We start from the raw sequence: 8,593 nt of genomic DNA, 5'->3' as shown, positions 1-8,593 counted from the left end.
AAATCCTTCTCTGCTAAAGATCTTTTATGTGTTCTTTCTACTTGGGAAATGTGAGTCAATAACTCTGTCAATTGTTTTGTCCTTTCTCTTTTAATATGTGATCCTAAGGCAATGAATTCTCCCCTTATAACCGCCTTATGTGCTTCCCACAAGATGGCGGATGAAGAGGCGGTATTCACATTTAGCTCAAAATATTCCTTCAATTTCCTAGTGATAGCTTCTACCTCTGACTTAGTATCTAATAGAGTATGATTTAACCTCCATGACCACTTCTTCCCTCTCATGCTAGGTATCTGCAAAGTACAATACACCATAGCATGATCAGAAATCGTGATACTATCTATAGTAGCTGACTGGACTGAGGTCAGGCAATTATCCTGGATCATTAAATAGTCCAGTCTTTGGTACGATTTGTGAGGGTTCGAGTAAAAGGTGAAGTCCCTTCTATCTCCATGAATCGACCTCCATAAATCTATTACCTTAATTTCCCTTAATCGTGTCTGCAATGCCTTCAATGCCCGAAACGATATAGCCGACTTCTTGGTTGAGGAGTCCAATAACGGATTTAAAGTCAGATTGAAATCCCCTCCAATAATCAGCCAACCAAAAGCGAATGCTGCTATCTTATCCAGAGTTTCTATGAGCCAGTGAACTGTTTTTATATTAGGTGCATATAAGTTGCATATTGTGTATTTATTATGTCCTATCTCGCAGTTTAATAGGAGATATCTCCCTTCTGGGTCTGCTAATTTCGAATGAAGAGTAAACGGAACATTTTTTTTTAATCCTATACTGACTCCCCTTGATGCAGCATTATCAGAGCATGAGTGGTGCCAGTGATGGAAAGTAGAGTTACCCAGGTTGGGAATGTGCTGAGTAGTGAAATGAGTTTCCTGTAGCATGATAATATCTATTGCCGCCTTTTTAATACTCCGGAAGACACGACTCCTTTTTACCGGACCATTGCAGCCATGTACATTGTAAGTGGCAATGTTAAAAACTAAAGGTGCCATTCATGTGCTATCAATGTGCAAGAGAATCCCTTGTAAATATAAGAGCAACCAGAGGGTGGAGCGCTAACATTAATAAAAAATGATAATGATAACCAACTGAACATGATTCCTTTATAAAGGAAACCTACCAGGTAACTCTGTAAGAGTTCCTGTTGAGGAAGGAGGGGTAGGAAACTAGATATCATCAGTATTCCCTGATCGGCCTAGAATCCTACTACAACCTATTGTGCCAAGTAATTAAGTTTGAATAACTACCCAACAGTAGTAATAGTACCATAAAGTCGACTTCCCTAATCTGAGGTAAACAATATAGTAAAAATTATGTGAACTATAGTTGCATTTCTATATACTCAACCAGCGTTATACAGAGCAACTTAAGTGAGAGGAGAATAGAGGAGGGAGGGGGGGGGGGGGGGGGGGGGGGGGGGGGGGGGAGAGAAGGGGCAAATTGCATTATTGATAACATTCTGATAAGCAATATCTCCATATGCTTACGAGACCTTGAGCATCTTCCCAACGGTCTGATTTCAAGCGTCCATATCTCTGCTTTCTGTCTTCTTGTTGCGATCAGATCTCTACTGTTTCAGCTTCTGCCAAGTTGAGATTTGAGGCAAGTAATAGAACAGAGAAGGGGGGGGGGGGAGGGGGGGGGGGAGGGGGGGGAGGGAGAGAAGGGGTAATTGCATTATTAATAACATTCTGATAAGCAATGTCCCCATATGCTTACAAGATCCTAAGCATCCACCCAACGGTCTGATTTCAAGCGTCCATAACTCTGCTTGCCGTCTTCTTGTTGCGACCGGTTCTCTGCTGTTTCGACTTCTGCCAAGGTGATATTTGGGGCAGTGGTGGGAGTTCTTCCTCCGGAGGGACAGGGAGCCATGAAGGAACCTCTACTGGCGTCAGATCAAGCATTTCCCAGACTGGTATTAAGTCCGCAGGTGTTCTGACAGTGAACCTACGGTTCCCCGCTGTAATCAATATGCCGAATGGGAATAACCACCTATAAGGCAACTTTGAGGACCGGAGTATGTCCGTTAGTGGTTTAAGTAACCTTCTTTTTTGGAGTGTAGATGCCGCCAGATCTTGGTAAAGTTGAATGCTTCTCCCCTGTAGCTGTACATCTCCTTTAGCCCTTGCCTTTTGTAAGATTTCCTCTGTGTCCCGATAGCTTAGCAAGCCACATATAATATCTCTAGGATTTTCAGAGGACCCAGGTTTTGGCCTCAATGCCCTGTGCACTCGCTCCACAATTACCTCTTTGGCCCTTTCTGGACCTAGCAGTGAGGTGAAAAGTAGGCTCATGATGTTTGTCAGGTCTTCTTTCTCCTCTGCCTCTGGCAATCCTCTGATTCTAATATTACACCGACGACTCCTGTTTTCTTGATCCTCCATCTGGAGGAGCAGGCTATTCATGGCCCTAGTATGTGACCCCAGTGAATCTTTGACTGCTGTATTGAAAGTCAGCATGGCGTCTTGCACCTGCTCTAGGGACTCGACCCTATCCCCGATGTGACGCACATCCGCCTTAATGGTGGCAAGATCTGCTGCGATCGGAGCCAGCGCCTTGTGTAGGGCTTCCTCTAGAAAATCTCGGGTGAGTACCGCTGAGTTCTCTGTGGATTGTGGCCCACATTCCTCTCCCATCTCTGTATGCTGTGTCTCATAGCCCGCATCGCCTGAGGCGCCTTCTTCCTCATGCCGCTTCTGCGCCATCTTGCCGGAGCGCGCCGGTGCCTGAGGGTTCGATTTCTGGAGATATTTCTCCATGTCAGGGCGTTGAGTAGGGTCCCGTTTCTGATCTGCTGGGACTCTGGGAGGGTCTTTTGGTTGGATCTTCATCCCAGCTTTCGGGTAGTGCTGATAAATAGGCTGTAGTAGAATCTAGTAGCGGGAGCTCCGCTCTCAAGCAGCCGCCATCAAGCTCGGTCAGGCCACGCCCCCTATGCTGTCCTAAATCTTAACAGCTCTAGGGCATGCAGGTAAGACCTTCCATATTCAGGAGCTCTTGGTTCTCCCCACCCCCTGCCAATGACTGACAGTTTTGTTCCTACTGCAGTTGGTAGCAGGTAGAGGGCATATGCCAGGACCTCTTGAATATCAGGACCTCATCATTAGTGATGAGCGGGAGGTGCCATATTCGTTTTCGCGATATTTCACGAATATTCGATTGAATATTCATCTTAAATTCGTCAAAATCAAATATTCGTCATTATTCTATTTATCGCGAATAATATGCGATTTAATTATTCGCCTATTGCGAGTTTAACTGTATAAGGCAACTTTCCTAATGGTTGGCTAGCTAGAATTAACAAATATAACGAATATATCGCTATATTCTCTATATTCGTTAATTATAGCAAGCCAATAGGAAAGTTGCCTATGGACAGCTCTAAGTTGGATTCGCAATGCGAGAATATTACTTTGCCTATTTTTAGCAATAAATAGAATAATGACGCTATTATTCTATTTATTGTGAAAAATAGGCAGTAAGTAATATTCTTGCATTGCGAATCCAACTTAGAGCTGTCCATAGGCAACTTTCCTATTGGCTTGCTAGAATTAACGAATATAGAGAATATAGCGCTATATTCGTTATCTTCGTTAATTCTAGCAAGCCAACCATTAGGAAAGTTGGCTATACACAAAATTAAGTTGGATGCTCAATGCGTAATTTTACTCGCATTGCGCATCCAACTTTGAGAGTGGTCTAGATGACCGTGATTCTCACATCCGACAGTACATTCTAGCATGGAGGCGTTCCAATGGTGATGGCGACGCTCTATGTGCACGGGAAGTCGGCACTCGGCAGACGCGCCAACGGGCACCGACTGGAGCGGGCAAGGAGCACGGAGTCCCCCGGACATGTAAAAAGAACTGCTTTTGAGGAAGTAGGAACAACTTTAAAATTAAACAAAAACGAATATTCGAGATTAAAATTCGCTAATCGAATATTCGTGCTCAACATTACTCATCATGAGCTGGAGCTGTTCAGTACAAGATTTTAGCAAAACAGCTGAGACAATTAATGGGGATCTGTCACCAGTTTATGCTGCCCTTAGTTAAACCACCATAAAACTGGTAACAGATTCCCTTTAATCATCCCCTGACAATATAAAATAAGGTAGCGCTTTAGAGGCATCTTGTTCTGTTAAATGAGAAAGAAAAATCTAAAAGAGCCATGGAAAATATTACAGTCAAATGTGGATTACAGCTATAAGGTAACTCAGATACCAAGGTGAGTCTGTGGAAAACACAAACATTTCTGGATTTATTATCCAGAAATACGCCTGTATTAGGCGTATTTCTGGTGCTGGCTTACATTTAGACTGGCGCTGAATGCGGCAAAGTTATGTAGAGGCCTGTGCCCCTTCATAACATTGGTGGATCCACTGCCAGACATAAGGGTTATGAAGACCGGCGTCTAAAATGCCGATCTTAATAAATGACCTCCATAGTGCTTAGACATGAGTGAATCAAATTTCCCCCAAAAATTTGGATTTGAATCTGACACATTGGCAATTAGTTTCAGATGAATTGCTCAAAATAGCATTGGCAATTTTACAGATAAGGAGACACACTGCAGGACAAGGAAGATGAAGAAAAAAATCACATGACCCCTAGCTGGCGAGCTTGCGCATATTGGCTTGCAGTCAGCCTTAGGGACTGAGACTGAGAGCTGCCTGCAAGTGTTTTGGGGTCCGCAAATTGCGGATCCGCAAAACATGGACACCGGCCATGTGCGTTCCGCCTTTTGTGGACCGCACATGGCCGGCACTTTAATAAAAATGCCTTTTCTTGCCCGTGTCTGTGGACAAGAATAGGATATGTTCTATTTTTTGCGGAATTGAAGCGCGGATGCGGACGGCACACTGTGTGCTGTCCACATCTTTTCCGGCCCCATTGAAAATGAATGGGGTATACAAAGGTATAGGCTGTATATAAGTGCAGGGCAGTGATAGACTATAACTGGGATAGGATGGTGTGTCCCTGACGGTGGCTTCACCCCTTGTGTTCTGCAGCAGCATGCCCTCCAGGTCTGTCCCCACTCCCAGCATACTTATGTAGCAGGTGCAGCAGGCAGCTCTCAGTCTCAGGAGGGAGTCTAGCTTCTAAGATGGCGACAACGCCGCCTCCACATTACCTCTCCCTGTGCAATGCTGCTCCTCCTCTTCAGTCAGAAAAAGAAGGAGGAAGCAGCAGCAGTGGCGCATGGAATATGTGGTAGGTGGCGCCCCACTTACCTCGCACAGGAAGTGTAAGTTTGGAAGAACTCATCAATAGTGTGGGCAAGTGTGTGGGCATTTTGCAAGGCGGGTGAGTGGGCACGCTGAGCGGACATAGTAAACTTGTGAGTGGGGGCACAATAATTGCTGCGCGGCCGCTCACCCGCGCAGCTTAGAGGGAACACTGCCCAGCGGCCAGTGGCGTGACTATAGTGTTATGGGCCACAGTGCAAACTTTGGATTGGGCCCCCCCCCCCCCCCCATTTTTACAAAGAAGCGGCAGATTTTCTTACTAAGGGCTCTTTCCGTGCAGCTAATCGGCTGTGCCAAGCCCCATTCTGGACAGCAGAGACACGAAGCAGTAACATGATTGACTGTGATCTTTTTACTACAAAATCTCGGTGACAACTTTATCTCACTGTGATTTTGTAGTAAAAAGATCGCAGAGAGGCATGCAGCATTATCAATCATGTTACTGGTCCGTGTCTCTGCTGTCCGGAACAGGGCTTGGCTCTCTTTCACGCAGCGGATTACCCGCACGGGATCTGCTCGTGTTAAAGAGCCCTAAACCCAATGCATGGCTACACTTACCCAGTCCTAATAAAATCTGGTCCTACCTCATCCAGGGTGTCACTGGCTTCGGCGTGATGTCCGCTGGATCCAGAACAAGGTCCCTGTGGTGATAAAAAAAAGAATAATCACATAAGGAAGGGATGGTGACTTCCCCTGTGAAATCACCAGCAGAGGGCGCTGTACTGGCCTGTAAGACTGACCCATGCCAATGTATAGCAGAGTAATCTAGGACATTTCCCCTAAGGGCAACCACACAGTAAAGTAGTTATGCCCACCTTTGTTCCTGTCACAGTAGTTATGCCCAGATATGTGTCCCCTCAGTAGTTATGCCAAATATGTGTCCCCTTACAGTAGTTATGCCCAGATATGTGCCTCCCTCACAGTAGTAATGCCAGATTATGTGTCCCCTCATAGTAGTAATACCCAGTTATGTGCTCCCTCACAGTAGTAATGCCAAATATGTGCCCCCTCACAGTAGTAATGCCCAGATATGTGCCCCCTCACAGTAGCAATGCCCAGATTATGTGCCCCTCACAGTAGTAATGCCAGATTATGTGTCCCCTCACAGTAGTAATACCAGATGATGAGCCCCCTCACAGTATTAATGCCAGATTATGTGTCCCCTCACAGTAGTAATGCCAGATGATGTGTCCCCTCACAGTAGTAATGCCAGATTATGTGTCCCCTCACAGTAGTAATGCCAGATTATGTGTCCCCTCACAGTAGTAATGCCAGATTATGTGCCCCCTCAGAGTGGTTATGCCAGATTATGTGTCCCCTCACAGTATTAATGCCAGATTATGTGCCCCTTCACAGTATTTATGCCCGGTTATGTGCACCCTCAAAGTAGATATGCCCAGATATGTGCCCCCTCAGAGTGGTTATGCCAGATTACATGCCCCCTCACAGTAGTTATGCCTTCATATGTGCCCCCTCATAGTTATGCCTTCATATGTGCCCCCTCACAGTAGTTATGCCAGATTAGGTGCCCCCTCAAATTAGTTATGGCAGATATGGTGCCCCTCAGTAGGTGCCCATCAAACCCCCCCCCCTGTCCCCAGTCTGCAGCGTCAGAAAAAAACAAAACATACTTACCTTCTTCCCTGATGACAGGCTCCCACACTCATCGCGCTGCTGGCTGTGCTGAAGGCAGATTCCCAGGCTTTCAGCTTTCCTCCCACAGCCAGCAGCGTGATGTGGGGCCAGTAGGGGGCAGCTCCTGAGCTCTGAAGATCAGTGAAGCAGGGAGCAGAGAGGTTTCCCTGCTTCACTATGGAAAGAAACTGCCTGGCCAGGTGTGTGTGAGTGAGACGGCACTCCACCCCTCTTCCCCCCCCCCCCCCATATTATACATGTAATGGTGGCATGGAGCAGTCTGATGGGGCCTGAAATTGCCAATGTACTTCATGCCGGTCCCCATCAGAGCGCTCCATTAGATGTGAGTACAGTGGGGCCCTCTGCCAGCGGCCGTTTTTAACATGCTTTAGGGTGGCCTGGGGGGGGGGGTTTCATAGGTGGCCGGGCCCCCTGGAGTTCCGGGCCCGGTCGCAACTGCGACCCCTGTATGTACACCAGTGTTTCAAACCCTTCCATATTCCAGACATTTAGCCTATCGTACGCAGTCACACAAAGTATGGAACGGTTTGCAAGTCTGTTTTCTGGAACTTAAAGACAGAGCGGCGCAATTAAATGTACCTCCCTTTCTACAAACACACTAAAGACCATTTACTATTTACTTTGGGAATAATGCTTCATTGGCACCACTAACAGATTTGGGACTAATGTCTTACGTGTGTTCAAATACGCAGATTCAGAAAAAAGCTTTCTCTAGTGCAAAACACAAGTTGTCAGCCTACTATTATATTATTCCCCCTAACACCAACACTTGAACTGTCTGGAGATGCCCTGGAAAAGATTTTGGTCTACTATTTTCATATTGCACCCTTGTATTGCGATAATCTCCCCCCTTCCCCCACACCAACTCTTTAAATGTGCAGGGATGTCGGTTTGATTTACATGCACGGTGTAATTTACATTTAATTTCGATGGTAGAAAAATGATGTTATTGCTTTTGCTACAATACAACGCATTTGAAAACAATACAGATATGATGGACTAAAAAAAAATAAAACTCAGCATAAGCAGATAGTGTTATTGTCATACAATGCTTCTGCTGTTATGCAATGCATTTAGCATGGATGGATATGTACACTAATTGCTCAGCAGCCAGCACTGCAACATAATGCTAATTGTACTGGGAGTACGCTGGCAATAAGAGAAACTTCAGATTTAAAAAAATAAATAAAATGCTTTCTCTTTCTGTTCAAATGAGGTAGCTGCTTTTGATGTTCTGCAGCACCTGCAGCTGTATTATAAGGCAGTAACTGCAGCTAGAAGGCACTGCCTGTGCCAGCTACACACATCCTCAGCTCCTCACTCCCTGGCTGAAAGCTTTCCCTGCCCTTCCCTATTCTACACAATTATTGTTCATTCTAGTCCCTCCCTTCACTGTCCTTGCCACTAGGATAGAAGCTTGATAGTGACTGTATACTGTCCCTAGGATCGTTTTCTGCCAGAGACTGCTGCACCCATCCACCCTCATTCGGATACCTCTCTGCCTGCTGTAGCACTGATTGGCTTTTCCAAGCTGACTGTCAGCCTGTGAGACAATAAGGGTAAGCCCCCCCCCCATGTGCAGTAAAATGGTGCTGCGCGTCATTTTACTATATTTGTCCAAAGTGAACCTGCAAAGCTTCAGGTTCATCTTATGGATAGATTTTT

The sequence above is a fragment of the Bufo bufo genome, chromosome 2 (assembly GCF_905171765.1).
Source record: "Bufo bufo chromosome 2, aBufBuf1.1, whole genome shotgun sequence".
NCBI classification, from domain to species: Eukaryota; Metazoa; Chordata; class Amphibia; order Anura; family Bufonidae; genus Bufo; species Bufo bufo.
Note: the sequence above shows the minus strand (reverse complement) of the source record.